Below are 18,328 nucleotides of genomic sequence, written 5' to 3'. Positions count from 1 at the left end.
CACTCTTCTCCTTTAAGCTCTTAAAAACAGTTTTCCACAACTTATAAGGTCTAGTATTTTGGTAGCCGCCAGGTCCTCTGTGATAGCATTACCTGTGCAGTCTTCTTAGGGCTTCCCTGGTGGCTCAGCTGGTAAAAAAATCTGCCTGCAATGCAGTAGACCCGGTTCAATTCCTGAGTCAGGCAGATTCTCTGGAGAAGTGATAGGCTACCCACTCCAGTATTCTTGGGCTTCCCTGGTGGCTCAGCTGGTAAAGAATCCATCTGCAGTGCAGGAGACCTGGGTTCAATCCCTGGGTTGGGAAGATCCTCTAAAGAAGGGAAAGGCTACCCACTTCAGTATTCTGGTCTGGAGAATTCCATGGACTGTACAGTCCATGGAGTCGCAAGGAGCTGGACATGATTGAGCGACTTTCACTTCACTCACTGCATCCTTCTTAGCTTCATCTGTTACTCCTGCATGCCTATTAGTCAATGTTCTAGGAGTGCTAAGGGCTTCCCTGGTGGCTCAGATGGTAAAGAATTCACCTACAAGTCAGGAGACTATGTGTCAGGAAGATTCCCTGGAGAAGGGAATGGCTACCCACTCCAGTATTCTTGCCTGGAAAATCCCATGGACAGAGGAGCCTGATGGGCTATAGTTCATGGGGTCGCAAAGAATCGGACACGACTGAAGCCCTTAAACATTCGAGGTTTTTACTCAGTGGCACCATGTGTTCTCTCACTGATTCTGGCTTTCCTTTTTTCTTGGACTGACTTTGCCCCCCAGACTTTGCCTGGTTAATTCCTACTTATTATTCAAGACCTTTTCTAGTATTGCTTTTTTGAGCCATTTGCAACTCAGTGGCTCCCCAAACTGTTGGAACATCAAAATAAATTCCCTGGGAAACTTTTAATAAAATACAGATACTTGGGCTTCATCATAGACCTCCTACAATAAAAGTTTGCAGAGGTAGGGCCAGGAATTTTGTATATATGTATTTTGGAAATAGATTTGTTTTCAGGAGACAGAGACTCTGAATAATAATGGCTCAAACAAAATAGGCGTTTATTTCTCTCTCACATAAAAGTCAAAGATGGCATGACAACTCTGCTCTGGATGTCTGTTAGGAGGCCAGATGCCTTCCACATTGTTGTTCTGCCATTCCTAGAAAGCCGTTCTCCACTACATGGGCCAAATGGCTCACACTGTATTCTGCATTCCAGCCATGGGAAGAGAGGAAAGGTGAATAGGGAGAGAGCTTCCCACTGCAGTGCATTTCTTGGAGGCTGTGTGTGTTACTTTCTCTTAGATCCATTCGCCAGAACTTAGTCTACTTAGATGCAAGAGAAGCTGGGAAATGTAGTCTTTATTTGAGATGGTCAAATGCATAGCTAAAAGTTCTGATTTTTAGGAGAGGAGAATGAACCTGGGAGAGAACTATAGTGTCTACCAGACTATGTTTAAAAACTCAACTTCCCAGAATCTCATTCCTGATGGACATCAGGGTTTGGAAGTACTGGAAGTTTCTTAGAGCTATCCAAATCAGAATTATCTCTTTTTGATGGCCTTCACCTAAGAATGTTGTTTTCTTAAGAAAAGGGACAGTGTCTGTATTTCTGAACCCAACAGTTGTCTGTAAATGCTCAATAGACTTTTGTCAAAGGAATTGAATGGTGAGTTCACATATCCTATGGGTATAACACAGATGTTAAGATTCCTTTTTCACTGATTACCAAAGTTTTCTAATAACCACATCACTCTAAACTATATCATTTGAAATGTCATATTTTTACTAATTTGTAGCTATTAAGGCATATCAGTAATAATGGCTCCTTCTTATTGAGTCTTTCACAAGCATTACCTTATTTAATTCTTACAATAAGCCTGTGAGTAGGTATTTTTTATTAAGTCCATGTTATGAATGTAACGTAGTATTCTCAAGGTCATGGAGCTACTAAGTGAAGTCCATGGTGCTTGCTCTTAATCATCAAGCTATTATATCTACTGAGACACTGCTAGTTTCTAATCATGTAAGTATTTCTTTTAATTAAACATTCTCCCTGATTTTCCTTCAATTTCAGGTTCTAACTTGATATTCAAGAGATCTACTTCTCACTTCCCAGCACAGAAGTAATTCACAAAACTATTTAATACTCAGATCACTGACTTTTTATTGAAACCTCTACCAATCTCTATCCTAAATCCGAGCAAAATTTTCAGATTCAGTTTTGAGCAAATGATTACTTAGTGAATTTTCATTATTATTTTAATTTCTGATTTATTTATTTTTGGTTGCCCTGAGTCTTCCCTGCTGCACGCGGGCTTTCTGTAGTTGCCTTGAGCAGGGGCGGGCTTCCTCTTTGTTTCCGTGCACCAGCTTCTCATTGCGGTGGCTTCTCCTGTTGCCGAGCACCGGCTCTAGGGGCGTGGGCTTCAGCAGTTGTAGTACTCGGGCTCAGTGTCTGCAGTTCACAGGTTCTACAGTGCGGGCTCAGCAGTTGTGGGGCCTGGGCTCTAGTTGCTCTGGGGTATGTGGAATCTTCCTGGATCAGGGATTAGCAGGTGGACCCCTATTCCCTGTACCAGCGGGGAAGTCCTTAATTATTAATATTCATTAACCCTCTGGCTTGCCAGGCACTGAACTGAAAGCAGGTGTTACAGGGATTAGCAAAACAAACAATTTCACTGTCATGGAGCTGGTGTTCTAGAAGGAGGCAGACAATGCAACCAAACATGTATTAAAAAGTTAAGTTCAGATAAAGGTTAAGTGCTATAAAGAAAGTAAAATGGTGATTTTATAGGCAGCGATTGAGGGTGGGGTGGGGCTGGTTTAGATAAGGTGGTCAGTGAAGTGTTTTCTAAGGAAGTGTTGCTTGAGGTAGGGCCTCAAGGCTGAGAGCAAGTCTCCATGGGAAGATTAGGAGGAAGAGTACTCTAGCCAGTGGGTAAAGTGCATAGGTCCTGAGGCAGGAACAGAGAGTGTTTAGAAGTGAGGAGAGAGAGTTAAGAGACACATTGGAAAGAGGGGCAGAGGCCACATTAGGTACTGGAGTGGGTTTCCATGCCCTCCTCCAGGGCAACTTCCCAATCCAGGGATCAAACCCAGGTCTCCCACATTGCAGGCAAATTCCTTACCATCTGAACCAGCAGGGAAGCCCAAGAATACTGGAATGGGTAGTTTGTCCCTCCTCCAGGGGAACTTCCCAATCCAAGGATCAAACCCAGGTCTCCTGCATTGCAGGCAGCTTCTTTACCAGCTGAGCTACCAGAGAAGCCCTCAATATAATGAAGTTGGATTTTATTCTAAGAGAAGTGGGAAATTGTTGGAGAGTTTTATGTGGGATTGTAGGATGATCTATTTTAAATGTAAAGAAGTTGCTTTGGTTACTGTGTGGAGAATAAATAAGGGGGCAGAATGGAAGCAGGGTTTGGTAGTTCCTTAATAACTTGAAATGTGAAATTGATATGACCTAGAGATTCCACTCCTAGGTGTATACCCCAAAGAACTGAAAACAAACACTTGTACGTAAATGTTCTTAGTAGTGTTATTCACAATAGCCAAAAGGTAGAAGCAACTTAAATGTTCACCAAAAGAAGAATATACAAAATATGATATTTCCATACAGTGGAATGTTACTTAGCCATAGAAGGGAGTGAAGTACTGACACATGCTACCACATGGATGAACCTTGAAAACATTATGCTAAATGAAAGAAACCATATGGAAAAGGCCACATGTTGTATAATTCCATTTATATGAAAGGTCCAGAGGAGGTGAATCCATAGGGACAGAAAGTGGATTTATGCCCGGGGACAGGAAGAATGGATTTTGACTGCTTAATGGGTATGAGGTTTCCACTTGTGGTGATGAAAAAAGGTTCTGAAAATAGATGGTGGTGAGGGTTGTACTACACTGTGAATGATATAATGTCATTACATTATAAGCCTTAAAATGGTACATTTTATGTTATTTTTATATAGTGATAATAATAATAAAAGAATTAACCAAGAGTTTAGTTAAAACGCAGTTTCTTGGGGACTTTTCTTTAGAAATCATGATTCTGTAAGTCTGAGGAATCCAAGGGATTTGCCACTAAGAAAAAGAGAGAGCAGAAGCAAGAAGACCAGAATACAGGAGTAGGGGCGGCTTGGACCATGGTGACCGTGGAGGTTTGATTTAGAAAGGCAGGGGACATATCCTGGAGGTAGTGTCAACAAAACATGCTCATGGTTTGCATGAAAGGCAAAAGAAGAATCAAAGATGACTCACAGATTTTTGATCTGCGCATCTGGTTGTAGAATGGTGCCCTTCATGTAGCAGGGAGATTCTAGAGTTACAAGACATTTGGGAAAATTAAGTTTTGTGCCTACCAGAGCAAAGTTATACCTTTTCTTGGAGGTGCCAATGCAGAGATTGCTAAATGCCTATTGTAGCCTCTCTACTTCCCCTTTCTTTAAAAATAAAAAGCTGATTTTATTTGGAGTGGCAAAGTGCCCAGCTAAGAGTCAACATTTCTTCAGTTTCTTTGCAGTTAAGGATGGCCAATGAGCTGTAAACAGGTCTTTAAAGCTCTTTAAAGGGCAATAATTTAAGCTTCGAGGGACAACCACTTTTCCCCTTCCTCTTCTTCTACCCAATTAGAACATGAGCTCCATAGCTATAATATGAACACGAAAAAGCTTGACCTTGAGGTTTGAAGTTATATGCAAAGAATCAGAGGAGCCTGAATTGCAAATAACTTTGAGGAGCTGCGATGCTTGTTCTAGCTTTTCACATCAGAGAATAAACCCTAAAATGTTTTAATTCACAGCAACTGGAGCTCTGTTACTAGCTGCTGAATACAATTCCTGTCTGATACTGTGCCAATTCTAGAAAAATACATTTCCCTATAATTTCCAAAACTTCTATCTTATTACGCATCCTTCTCCAAACAGCATACTGAAGAAGCTGCCTAGAAATAGTTTATGCATAGTATGTCAATATAATGCATTAAAAAAATATATCCTGAACATGCTTTTGGCCTGATTTTTTCTAACCAACATGTCCTATCAGCAATATAAAGCAAGCATTTGTATTTTTAATGTGTTATTTTTGTGCAATATCCTAAATTTTGATGTTTTAAGCATCATGCCTTTGACATTAGCTAAGAGGGGTATATTGAAGAGGTTGACTGAAGTTCTCTGGGTGTCAAAGATTATACTGGTTTCTGTCCCACAGTTGAGAACATAAATCCTTCAGTGAAGATGGAACCATTGTTAAGTTCTCTAGGTATTTTCCTTACACTCATAACAGAGAGTCTGGTAGGGCCTGGGCACTGATTTATAATTTTTTTGAGGCTCTAAAAATGGTTATTTAAAAAATTACAAACAATACACATTGATACTTACATGGACAACACCCAAGAAACTGTTAATACTGCTACTTCTGAGCAGTGGGATAGAGGTCTGGGGAGGGGAGACTTTTACCTTCTAGATTATACCTTAAATTTTTAAAATAAAATAGATTAACAAGAAGGTCCTACTGTATAATATAGAAAACTATCTTCAATATCGTATCATAAGCTATAATAGAAAAGAATATGAAAAGACATATATATATATGTTAAGCATGTATAATTGAATCAATTTGCTGTATGCCAGAAACTATCACAACATTGTAAATCAACTATATTTAAAAAAGAATAAGAAATTTAACATCACAGGTTTCATGTGTGTGTGTGTGTGTGTGTGTGTATGTGCTCAGTCGCATCTGACACTTTGTGACCCCATGGAATCCCCCACTAGGTTCCTCTGTCTACAGAATTTCCCAGGCAAGAATACTGAAGTGGGTTGCCATTTCCTTCTCCAGGTGGTCTTCCCGGGTCAGGGATCAAACCTGTGTCTCCTACATTGGCAGGTAGATTCTTTACCACTTTAGCACAGGCAGATTCTTTACTACTGAGCCACCGGGGAAGCCCTCATCCTGTGTACCAAAGCTGGGAGGGAAGGAGTTCCTAGCCTAGTGGGAGGGGTAGGTCAGCTCCTGGGAGATGGCTTTTGAGTCTGCGTTTGGGCTTGTGCCCCTCAGAGAAGCTGAGTTGGGTGGTGTGTCTCATGAATTGAGGACTCTGAAGAGGCCATGTTGGGGCCCATCAAAGGGTGACACAGTGTCCTGAAGGTCACAGACTGCAGAGGCCTCAAAGTGGTAAACAGGATAGGAGATGGGATATGAAAGCCCAGTTATGCACTGAGTTTAAGATAGAAACCGGTGGTCTCCTCCTCCACCCACCCAATCCTAGTTTAGAGAGGCGTATTCCTTAAATTCTTCAGCCATTTCTTCTCTGATTTACCTCCGTGTTTACAAATCTATGTCTCTGCTGCTGTTTCTTATCTTTTCAGTTATAGATACTACTGCCATGATCTGTTTCTACCCATGGAACGGCTCTGACACACACATGGGCTTTTCCCACCCTCACCCCCACCAACCAATTTTCTGACACTGGCTAGCTGTCCCACACTTCAGTAAACTCTGACACCCTCAACCTGGAGTTAGCCCTGTACCCGTGTGCATGCTAAGTTGCTTTAATCATGTTTGACTCTTTGAGACTCTATGGACCATAGCCCTCCAGGCTCCTCTGGAGGGGAGGAGGAGTCCATGGGATTCTCCAGGCAAGAATAAACTGGAGTGGGTTGCCAGGCCCTCCTCCAGGAGGGTCTTCCCAACCCAGAGTTGAACCCACATCTCTTATGTCTCTTGCATTGGCAGGCGGGTTCTTTACCACTGAGCCACCTGGGAAGCAGGTCACACAAATTAAGGGCTCAGTCCTACAAGACTGTCTCCTCTTAAGAAGCCACTCAGCAGTCAACCTCTTGTACTTTTGATTGATTGGCTATAAATCAGGGGTTCCCACAGCCACCCCCGCTTCAGTTCAATAATTTGCTAGGATGGATCACAAAACTAAGGAAAAATTTACTTACTAGTTTCAATTCTCATGAAGGATACAACTCAGTTCAGTTCAGTCGCTCAGTCATGTCCTATTCTTTGTGATCCCATGGACTGCAGCATGCCAGGCTCCCCTGTCCTTCACCAACTCCCAGAGCTTAGTCAAATTCGTGTGCATTGAGTCAGTGATGCCATCCAACCATCTCATCCTCTGTCATCCCCTTCTCCTGCTGCCTTCAATCTTTCCCAGCATCAGGGTCTTTTCCAATGAGTCTGTTCTTCACATCAGGTGGCCAAACTATTGGAGTTTCAGCCTCAGCCTCAGTCCTTCCAATGAATATTCAGGACTAATTTCCCTTAGGATTGACTGCTTTGATCTCTTGCAGTCCAAGGGACTCTCAAGAGTCTTCTCTAACACCACAGTTCAAAAGCATCAATTCTTTGGCACTCAGCTTTCTTTATAGTCCAACTCTCACATCCATACATGACTACTGGAAAAACCATACCTTTGACTAGATGGATTTTTGTCAGCAAAGTAATGTCTCTGCTTTTTAATATGCTGTCTAGGTTGTTCATAGCTTTTCTTCCAAGGAGCAAGTGTCTAATTTCATGGCTGCAGTCCACCATCTGCAGTGATTTTGGAGCCCAAGAAACTGAAGTCTGTCACTGTTTCCATTGTTTCCACATCTATTTGCCATGAAGTGATGGGACTGGATGCCATGATCTTCGTTTTTTGAATGTTGAGTTTTAAGCCAACTTTTTCACTCTCCTCTTTTCCTTTCATCAAGAAAGGGGCTCTTTAGTAGTTCTTCACTTTCTGCCATAGGGTGGTGTCATCTACGTATCTGTGGTTATTGATATTTCTCCATCTTGATTCCATTTTGTGCTTCATCCAGCCTGGCATTTCGCTTGATGTACTCTGCATATAAATTAAACAAGCAGGTTGACAATATACAGCCTTGATGTACTCCTTTCCCGATTTTGAACCAGTCTGTTGTTCAATGTCCGGTTCTAACTGTTCCTTCTTGACCTGCATACAGATTTCTCAGGAGGCAGATAAGGTGGTCTGATATTCCCATCTCTTTAAGAATTTTCCACATTTTGTAGTGATCCACACAGTCAAAGTCTTTGGTGTAGTCAATAAAACAGAAGTAGATGTTTTTCTGGAACTCTCTTGCTTTTTTGATGATCCAGCGGGTGTTGGCAATTTGATCTCTGGTTCCTCTGCCTTTTCTAAATCCATCTTGTACATCAGAGGAACAGATAAATGAAAGAGATGTACAGAGCAAGGCCCGGGGCAACAAAGTCAAGGGGCAGTGAAGCTGCAGGCATGCCCCCTTCCCAGCACCTCGATGTGTTCACCAGCCCGGAAGCTCTCCAAATACCATTGCTTAGGGTTTTTATGGAGGCACAACTGATTAAATCACAGACCATTAGTGATCAACTCAATCCCCAGCTCCTTTCCCTTTCCTGGAGGTCAGGGGAGATCCCAACTTTTAATCCTGTGATTCTAACCCTTTAACCCCACGGTTGGTTTCTCCAGCAACCAGCCCCCATCTGGAACCCATTTAGGGGCCTACTGAGTCACCTTATTTGCATAAACTCTTATTATGAACAACAAAAGATATTTCCTTTATCTCATCACTCAGGGAATTTCGAGGGTTTTAGGATCTCTGTGCCAGGAGCTGGGGACAAAGACCAAATAAGTATTTCTTCTATTGTTTTTAAATTTTATTTGTCATTTATTTGGCTGTGTTGGGTCTTGGTCGCATCATATGGGATCATTCATTGCAGCATATGGACTCTCCAGCTGTGGTACCTGGGCTCCAGAGCAGGCAGCCTTCAGTATTATTGTGCCACTTGGGCTTAGTTGCTCGGTGGCATGTGGGATCTTAGTTCCCTGACCAAGGATTGAACTCTCATCTCCTGCATTGCAAAGCAAATTCTTAACCACTGGACGGACCCTAGGAAAGTTTCCAAATATATATTTCTTATGATAGTACCATATCATAAAAAGCAGAGACATTACTTTGCTGACAAAGGCCCATCTAGTCAAAGCTATGGTTTTTCCAGTAGTCATGTATGGATGTGAGAGTTGGACTATAAAGAAAGCTGAGTGCCGAAGAATTGATGTTTTTGAACTGTGCTGCTGGAGAAGACTCTTGAGAGTCCCTTAGACTGCAAGAAATCAAAGCAGTCAATCCTAAAGGAAATTAGTCTTGAATATTCATTGGAAGGACTGAGGCTGAGGCTGAAACTCCAATAGTTTGGCCACCTGATGTGAAGAACAGACTCATTGGAAAAGACCCTGATGCTGGGAAAGATTGAAGGCAGCAGGAGAAGGGGATGACAGAGGATGAGATGGTTGGATGGCATCACTGACTCGATGGACATGAGTTTGAGCAAGCTCTGGGAGTTGGTGAAGGACAGGGAAGCCTGGCATACCACAGTCCATGGGATCACAAAGAGGTGGACATGACTTCGTGACTAAACTGAAATGAACTGATGCTATTACCATATCGCAACATTATTTACTGACTTCCTAATATAAAGGATTTAACTCTTTTACACACTCTTCACTCATTTCCAGTCCCATCTTTAGCTTTGTCACAGCACAAGGTTTGGTTAAATCATTGTTTAGTGTTTACCCTAGTATGGCAATATAAATACCATATAAGCAGACCCACATAATGTACTATGCTTCCCTTCCCTTCTCATGTACATTTTTGTTTTCCCTGGAGTGAATAATGCCTTTATTTTACTGTGCTTTGAACACACTTGTCACTAGTTCTGCCTACATCAACAGCTTCTCAGTAATATCTTCACCTTCAAGCACAGCAGGTAATTTATCACTCATCCTCCACCTTCCCAAGACCTCTGCAGTCAATCGTATTTTGCAAAACTGGCCACAGCAATATTTCCTCTCCCACAAGCTCTTCCAGAATCTTTTCACTCCACATCAAAGGCAGTGTCTATCTGACTTTTTTTGAACCTGGGTGGGAGCCTGTGATTAATGTGACAGATTGTGGTAGAAATGACAGTGTGGTTTTTGACACCAGGACATAAAAAGACAGCTTGTTTTCTGCCTGGCTGTCTCTCTTAAGGCTCTTACTCTTAGAAGCCCGTCACTACTGAGACAAAGCCCAAACCAGCCCAGATGGGCAGAGCACATAGTGAGGGTTGAGACCCCCAGCTGACAGCCAGCAGCAACCACTGGACAGGTAAGTAAATGACCCTTCAGATAACCACAGCCCTCAGGCTTCTCTAAGACTGTGAGCAAGTTGTGACTCCATGTTGGATCTGTTTCTTTGACTTTAACCTTTGCTTATCATTGCTTTTGTTATTATAATCATACATAATGCCCTACCTCAGAGAAGCAGGGTTCTCTGCCTGACTGTTAAAGTTCTTTGATTCAGCTCACAGAGACAATCTGATGCTGTCCGCCTGTTCAAGCCTGCAGAAAAGAAGTGAGCACATCCCCTCTTCAAGGCTGGCCATTCCAGGAGATATCTGCCAGACTTATGACCTTTGCATTTTACCTCCGCACCTCCTCTCCCTCTCAGTTCTATAAAAGAACCTGCCATCCAGACCCCCAATAAGGTGGTTATTTTGAGACATTAGTCTGCCACCGTCTCGGTCAGCTGGCTTTCTGAATAAAGTCACACTCCTTGCCTTGGGCTTCCCTATTGTCTCAGTGGTAAAGAACCTACCTGTCAATGTGGGAGATAGAGGTTCAATCCCTGATTTGGGAGGATCCTACATGCTGCAGAGCAACAAAGCCTGTGTACCCCAACTATCGAGCCTGTGCTCTAGAGCCTGGGAGCTGCAACTATTGAAGCCCATGCACCCTAGAGCCCCTGTGCTCTGCAGCAAGAGAAGCCTGTGTACTGTGACTGGGGAGTAGCCCCCACTGGCCACAATAGAGAAAAGCCTGTGCAGCAAGGAAGACTCAGCACAGCCATAAATAAATAAAAAATGTTATTAAAAAAATCAAGTTGTATTCCTCGCCTCAACACCTCATCTCTTGGATTTATTGGTCTTTTATGCAGTGAGCAGAGTGAGCCTGGACTCAGTAACACTTTGAGTCTTTCAGCTCTAGACATTGGGTAGCAGAGACAAGCCAACCCCTCTGTGCCCTGTCTGAATTTCTGACCCCCCAAACTCACATGCACAGTAAGTAGATGTTTTCCACCACTGAGTTGTGTTACACTGCCCCAGTAAAGGGAATACTTCTGTAGTTGCCAGCCTCCAAGATGGCCCCAGGGATCCCTGTCTCTTGATACTCACATCTAGTGTGGTCTTCTTGCACCTCATGTAAGGGTTGGTCTCTGGTGACTGACAGAACACTGCAGAAGTGATGGCATGTTAGTTCCAAGGTTAGAATATAAGAGACACTGTGGCTTCTGTCCTGGGCTCTGTCCCCTTCTCTGCTGGATCAATCACTCTAGAGGAAGCCGGCTCCCATGTGGTGAGTGGCCTTTCTGGAGAGGCCCACAGGACAAGTAAGTAACTCAGGACCCTTGCCAGGCTCCCACATGAGTGGGCAGATCCTTCAGCTCTTGTGAAGGCTTCAAATGACTGCAGCCTTGTCTGGATTACAACCTCATGAAAGACCCTGAACCAGAAGCAGATTTTTGACCCTTAGAAACTATGAGATAATTAATGTTTGTTGTTTTAAGCTGCTAACCTTTGGGGTTGTTACCCAGCGGTGTTTAACTAATGTAGCTTCCCACCTGGGAGGCTCCCTTGTCTTCTTGTTTCAGTCTGAACAGACTCTCCCTATGCCTGAAGTACACTGGATTTCCTTTCATCCTCATCCTAGGAATTCTCTTTCCTTTTCCCCTAGATCTCTGTTTTCCTCTTTATAATTTTAATTTCTCATTTTGATAGAACATACTATTCAGTAGCATCCTAAAAAGAGTTCATTGAGGGAAATTATTTTGAGAGCTTGCATGATGGATACTGTCTTTTTCTGCCCTTACATTTGTTTGTTAGATATCAGGGTCTAGAATTTTAGGTTGAAAATATTTTTTTCATTCAAGAATTTGAATGGGTTGCTTCCTTTTTTGCCTGCCTTTCTATGTTGCTGTTGAAAATTATGAATCTTTGTATGTGGCTGATTTTGGTTTCTGTTTTCCCTTTCTGAGAACTTTTCAGTTCAGTTCAGTTCAGTCGCTCAGTCATATCCGACTCTTTGCGACCCCATGAATCGCAGCACGCCAGGCCTCCCTGTCCATCACCCACTCCTGGAGTTCACTCAGACTCACGTCCATCGAGTCAGTGATGCCATCCGCCATATCATCCTCTGTCATCCCCTTCTCCTCCTGCCCCCAATCCCTCCCAGCATCAGAGTCTTTTCCAATGAGTCAACTCTTCGCACAAGGTGGCCAAAGTACTGGAGTTTCAGCTTTAGCATCATTTCTTCCAAAGAAATCCCAGGGCTGATCTCCTTCAGAATGGACTGGTTGGATCTCCTTGCTGTCCAGGGGACTCTCAAGAGTCTTCTCCAACACCACAGTTCAAAAGCATCAATTCTTCGGCGCTCAGCCTTCTTCACAGTCCAACTCTCACATCCATACATGACCACAGGGAAAACCATAGCCTTGACTAGATGAACCTCTGTTGGCAAAGTAATGTCTCTGCTTTTGAATATGCTATCTAGGTTGGTCATAACTTTCCTTCCAAGGAGTAAGCGTTTTTTAATTTCATGGCTGCAGTCACCATCTGCAGTGATTTTGGAGCCCCCAAAAATAAAGTCTGACACTGTTTCCACTGTTTCCCCATTTATTTCCCATGAAGTGATGGGACCGGATGCCATGATCTTCGTTTTCTGAATGTTGAGCTTTAGGCCAACTTTTTCACTCTCAACTTTCACTTTCATCAAGAGGCTTTTTAGTTCCTCCTCACTTTCTGCCATAAGGGTGGTGTCATCTGCATATCTGAGGTTATTGATATTTCTCCCGGCAATCTTGATTCCAGCTTGTGTTTCTTCCAGTCCAGTGTTTCTCATGATGTACTCTGCATATAAGTTAAATAAGCAGGGTGACAGTATACAGCCTTGACGTACTCCTTTTCCTGTTTGGAACCAGTCTGTTGTTCTATGTCCAGTTCTAACTGTTGCTTCCTGACCTGCATACAGATTTCTCAAGAGGCAGGTCAGGTGGTCTTTTAGGAGGCACCAACTTGTAGGTGGTGGTCAAGCAGGCAGCTTCTAGGACCAGACTATCTGGTTTCAAATCTTAGTTCCAACAATTATTGTCTGGGAAAGATTTTTTGCCTTCTCTGTGCCTCAGTAAAGTGGGGATAATAATGGTACCTACCTCACAGTGTGGTGCTGCCCTACACCCATTGAGGTAGCTCCTTCTCAGATGAGTAAGTGTCCTAGACCATTTCTGGGGGAGCATTAGAATGGGCTTGGCAAGCTTTATCTGTAAAGGAAGAGATAGTAAATACTTTTGTCATTGTGGCTTATACAGTCTCAAACAGCTATTCAACTCTGCCATTATGGTGTGAAGGCCGCCAGAGAAAACGTAAATGTATGAGCACAGTTGTGCTTCAATAAAACTTTATTTACACAGTGGCACACTTTGGCCCACTGAGCATAGGTTGCAGATCCTGACGGGGAAGGCACTCTATCCTCTCCCTTGTGTGCTTTCTCTTTGACTCTCTCTCAGAGGTCTAGTGACGCCCCCTGGTGGAAGCATCTCAGACCAGAAAATCTGACTCTCTCCAGTGTAGGTCCCCCAATTCGATTATACTAAAATAAAAGCAGGGTTGTATTTTGCGGTGTTAATGAAATAACCTGAATGAAACTTTGGTGATGATGGGAGCTGATTACCAACTATGTTATATCTGAATTTGCATTATTGTGGGCCTTGCGGTCACAGTTTCACTGTCCTTAAACCAATGCAGAAAATGCTTAACCCTTTATCTTTTTATTTTATATTGGAGTATAGTTGATTTACAATGTTGTGTTAGTTTCAGGTGTACAGAAAAGTGATTCAGTTATACATATACACATATAAATTTCCTTGTATTATTTTATTTTTCCTTGTATTATTTTAATATCAAGAAGACAACAATGCTATGGCACATTTCATCATTAATCCCCGGTCATGCTTGGAATGAGAAGATGAAAACTACCATCTGGGGACTTCTCTGGCGGTCCAGTGGCTAAGACTCCAAACTCCCAAAGCAGAGGGCCTGGGTTTGATCCCTGTTTGGGGAACTAAGATCTCCCATGCCACAATTAAGATCTCGAATGCTGCAACTAAAGATTCTGCATGCCACAACTAAGACCCAGTGCAGCCAAATAAAAAAATTAACAAAAATAAAAGGTTTTTAGGACTTCCCTGGTGGTACAGTGGATAAGAATCTGCCTGCCAATGTAGAGGACACAAGTTCATTCCCTGGTCCAGGAAGATTCTACTTGTCGAGGAGCAAATAAGCCCATGTCCCACAACTACTAAACCTGCACTCTAAAGCCCTTGAGCCACAACTACTGAAGCCCATGTGGAATCCAGGGACGGGGGAGCCTGGTGGGCTGCCGTCTAGGGGGTCGCACAGAGTCGGCCACGACTGAAGCGACTCAGCAGCAGCAGCAGCAGCAGCATGTGCCTAGAGCCTGTGCTCTACAACAAGAAAAGGCACTGCAATGAGAAGTTCCTGCACTGCTACTAAGAGAGTAGCCCCTGCTCTCCACAACTAGAGAAAGCCTGTGCACAATAATGAAGACCCAGAGCAACCCAAAATAAAAATAAATAAACACACTTAAAAAAATAAAATAAAGTATTTTAAAAAAGAAAAAGAAAGTTACTGTCTGCTCCTCAAGAAACTGAGTGCTATGCTTAGTCTCTCAGTCATGTCCAACTCTTTGTGACCCCATGGACTGTAGCCCACCAGGCTCCTCTGTCCATGGGGATTCTCCAGGCAAGAATACTGGAGTGGGTTGCCATGCCCTCCTCCAGGGGATCTTCCCACTCCAGGGATGGAACATGGAACCTAGTTCTCCCACAGTGCAGGTGGATTCTTTACTGTCTGAGCCACCAGGGAAGCCCAAGGAACTGAGTAAGCAGGTAATTTAGAACCTGTCGACTGTGCCACAGTTGATTGATTTTCGGCCAATCAAGTTAGCAAAGACTAAAAAAACACAACAAAAGATACCATTAACACTTGTCAGGATGTGATGAAAAGGGTGCTTTGTTGATTTTTGATGTCAGGTAAATTACTTTGGCTAAATTAACCTTTTGTTGTTACTTCCATCCCTCCGGTTTTCTGCGCACTTCTTTCTTGGACCTGTGTGTCTTGCTTTGAGGATGGGATTGGGTGGGTGGAGAGCAGTTTCCTTCTCACTTCCCATTGCCTCTTGGGGAAGGCCGCCCCCAAAATGAGCTGCCATTAGATGTACCTTCCGAGTCTCGGTCCCCCAAGGACCAAGAAGAACCCAGGCCCATTTTTACAAGATCGTTGGTGGCTGGAGGAGCTTCCTAAAACCCCCTAATCAGGAGTTGCCCCTGCTGTTGTATTTCCAGCAGCGTACACATCGTACCACCTGTACAGTTCCTGCACCAGCTCAGCTCACACCACGTGGCCTTTGGCCACCCCTCACCTCAGTCCTCACCTGCCGAATCCCCCAGCTGCCATCAACAACCCCCAGCTGGTTTTCTCTCCTTTTCTGGTCCTTTCTTCCAACATCATTAGGCTAGTATTAGTTGACATATAGCTTTTTTTTTTCTTCACTTAAAATTTCAAATGCAAGAATGATTCTTGTGAAAGTTAAAATAATTGAGAAGCATAGAAGGTAAAAAGGTGAGAGTCCTTCCTTCACATGACTTATCCTAGTCCCCAGAGTTGACCATAGTGAGTAGTTTGGTGTTCTTTCTCTGGCTGTCTGCTTCTCTTTCTTTTCAAGACCCGCAGGGCACAATCTTGTTCCACTTGCTACAGTATGGCTCCCCTCATATTGAGGGTGACAGGAAGTATCTCTCAGAATGAGCAGATACAAGTAATGCTTGGGTGATGGCTGATGCTATTTTTTGGGAGCTGGCGGAAATGTGATCTCCAATCATGAAGGAGCCCAAGGATTCTCTCTCTCTCTCTGTGCTGTACAGAACCCTTCACTATGCTTTTCTTTCCCACCTTACTCACACAACTACTTCTCTTTCTCACTTCATGCCGCTGAGCCCTTCTAGGGAAGGATTTTCTGGACCTCATTCCTAAACTGTGTTTCGGCCACTGCCAAACTCTGTGGCCTGTGTCAGATAAAATTGTCAGGTGATCCCTAAGGTAAAAAGCTTGGTGGCTGAACAAGCAGGGTGATAGACTTGGGGTTCTTCTGCTGTTTAATCTCCCACCTTGCTCTGTGTCCAAATATCCCCCCCTGGGAATTCTCCCACCTCCCACTTCTCAGGTCCTGACCCCCATGGCATTTTACATAACACCCAACTCCAATTTCTCCAGGGGTTCCTCTTTGCATCCGTCAGACCCCTTCACTCCAGGCCTTGGCAGTCCACACACTGCAATGGACAGTCTAATGGGCCAGCCACATTCAAGCAGATCGCAATGCCACAACAGATCCCCCCTTCAAGGAGGGCCCTGGCAATGCACTGGCACCAGTTCAAAGGGATCAGGTCAACCTGAGAATCTGATCAGGGATTGGTGGGAGAGTAGAAGACACTCAAAATCCCATCAATCAGCAGGATTCTGAAGAAATTCAGAGGATGCTCTGAATCTCCTTCAAGTGTGTCCTAATGATGTTTTTAGAACGCTGGACTTCATTTCTAGGACTGCCGTTTTTGCTTGTAGGTTGCTCAACATGGGAGGATCCCTTTTTTCAGTTGGACTGAGAAAGGGACAACTTCGTTTTACCGTAATATTACCTGGTTTTGATTTAAGTTGCGGGGATGGAAAAATAGCCTGAAAGTGTGTCTCTAGTTTATAATACTATCTTACAATTACATCTTTATTGCAACAAGATGGGAAAGTGGACTGAGGTCCCCTTGTGTTCAGGACTTTATGGCCCTTTATCATAATCCTGATCGTCTAGTTCCTATAATCAAAAGCCTGAGGAATCAGAAAACTCGTCTGACATTCTAAATAATCCCCCTTTAACTTCTCTCAACTCTCAGGGGAGAAACCAAGCTTCACCCACTCCTGTAAGTTCACTTACTTCTCCAGATTCTTCTTATCAAACTAAGATACCACCTCCCCAGAGGGATAACTCCTGCTGGGGCAAGAGTTACTTATCAGCCTGTTAGCAAGGGTCAATTTGAGCACTATCTGGTCTAAATTTTAGCTAACTACAGAAAAAGAATTTTTTTTTTATATTATGTGGCTACAATACTCTTTAGACTCTAGAGAAAATTTTGTTTTGAAATTGCAAAACCTGCTCTTTTTTTGCATGTGCAATTAGAGAAAGCTAACTTGTAATATACTATTTTTCCCCCCAGAATTCTGACCTTGAGGGAACAAGTACTTCTAGGAGAACTTGCATTTCTCACTCTGTGCCTTGACACCAAAAGATGAGGAAGAAGCCTTTTAAAATTAAACTTATTCCAACTGTTATTTGCAACTAGTGAGTTTTATATTGTGATATCTGATTTATGACTAAGTTTAGAAAAGGAAGCTATGCGATTGCTCATGTCTGTCTACATGTTTGTATGCATTACCTTTGTCTTTACCTTTAGATGGTATTATTAGAATTAATTTGTCAATGAACTCTACTTAATTGGCTTAAAGGATATTAAGTGTTTATGTAAATTCTGGAAAATACAGAAGGTAAATGACTGGAATTAATTGCAGGTTTGCGTGAACTGGAAAATATTCAGTATTAAATTAATATCTGGCATTAATGTTTAGAGTTGTTAAACTAATTAATGTAGACATGTCTTTAGAGTCATCAACATTTAAATAAATAAATTTAATAAATTTAAATAAATAAATAAATTTAAATAAAACCTTTATTTTATCTAGGTTTAGTGGATGTCAAATAAGATTTTATTATACCTATTGCAAATTTGTCAGCATGTAAATAAATAAATAACTTGGTATGATAAAATTTTTATAAGTAAATTAAATGTAAATAAGACAAGAGCATTTAGGTAAACTCCATATGAATAATTATGCTTTAGGAATATCTATATAAAAATAGTCTCTCCAGATTTTCATAACTTGATATTCTAGTGTTGGACTCTTTTACATGATCTCTTTTTTATTTGTATTTGAAATCTAAGTTTCTGCCATTAGAATGGTATATTAAGCATCATGATCTGTTTGTAAATTTTGGAGACTAAACCCTTGACAATCACATTATTTGCAACTGTTTTCTCCTGTTCTGTGGGTTGTCTTTTTGCTTTGTTTATTGTCTTCTTTGCTATGCAAAAGCTTTTGAGTTTAAGTAGGTCCCATTTGCTTATTTTTATTTCC

The sequence above is a fragment of the Bubalus bubalis genome, chromosome 24 (genome assembly GCF_019923935.1).
Source record: "Bubalus bubalis isolate 160015118507 breed Murrah chromosome 24, NDDB_SH_1, whole genome shotgun sequence".
NCBI classification, from domain to species: domain Eukaryota; kingdom Metazoa; phylum Chordata; class Mammalia; order Artiodactyla; family Bovidae; genus Bubalus; species Bubalus bubalis.
This window is presented reverse-complemented; position numbering follows the sequence as displayed.